We start from the raw sequence: 1108 nt of genomic DNA, 5'->3' as shown, positions 1-1108 counted from the left end.
GTACAATCTAGTGGGGCTCTATTGGCAGGAATTAAATAAATAATTCATGATTGTGTGTATTCTTTTACAATTATAATAGGTGTGCGTTTTCTTAAGCTTTGAATGGACCATTCATATCTGCATAATTGGAGTTACTTTGGAATGAAACTACTTTTCTCCATATAGGCCTGAGCTATATTAATTAATCTTAAACTTCTTGTGCACACTTGTATTCACAGTACATGTCAGCTCCTCCATTCTCCAGCTCGTAGCCTGTTCCTGGTGTTTATAGGAGACATTGAGCTCATTTAAAGTATATTCATGTTTTATCCCTTTGCTTCCTATCTCACTCAAAACCTTCTTCAAGCTTCTGTTGTTCCATCTTTGCAATCAAGAGTTGATTTCCCACTCTAGCCCAGGAGGTTACGTCTTGGCCGTTGTGTGTTGGCTTCTTAGTTTTCCATAATCGTGTCTGTTATTCTCTGTTCCACAGTGGATCCAAAACCAAAGTGCTCCTCACTGTCAAATCCTTCCATGTCCCGGTGAGGCCTCCTGCTCCTTCACCGACATGCTCCACCTCCCCACTCCCTCCAGCAACCTCTGCTCCTCCAAGGCCGACCTCCTGTCACCTACTCTCAGGACCAATGGCCGCTCCCCCCACTCGGGGACCTTCTCCTCAAACATCTCACTGACTGCACCGACCCTCACACCTTCAGAACTTGACTCAGACCCACCTTTTCAGAACTGTATGGAATAACATGATCAGTTGTTAGTGCCACTCATGTTAAATCTGTCATAAACAATAATAATTTATGTTCACAGTCATTTTTTTCTGTGTCTAACCCTAACCCTTGACCTATAAGTGGTTAAAGCACTATATTGATACAATTGAATATTCTTATTATAAATATTGGTGAAAAACTGATTTTTATTTTCACACTTTCATTGACCTTAAAAGTGTTTTCTTATATTTTCACTTATTCCTCAGGGAACAATTCTTGGAACAATATTTAGGAGACTGACATTTGATTAAATTTGGTGCAGCTTGATAGAATTTAAAGAAACTGCTTGATATACAATATGTCTCCTCACATATTACAAACAATAACTCCTCAATCTATTTATCATT

This window comes from Platichthys flesus, chromosome 3 (assembly GCF_949316205.1).
Source record: "Platichthys flesus chromosome 3, fPlaFle2.1, whole genome shotgun sequence".
NCBI classification, from domain to species: domain Eukaryota; kingdom Metazoa; phylum Chordata; class Actinopteri; order Pleuronectiformes; family Pleuronectidae; genus Platichthys; species Platichthys flesus.
Note: the sequence above shows the minus strand (reverse complement) of the source record.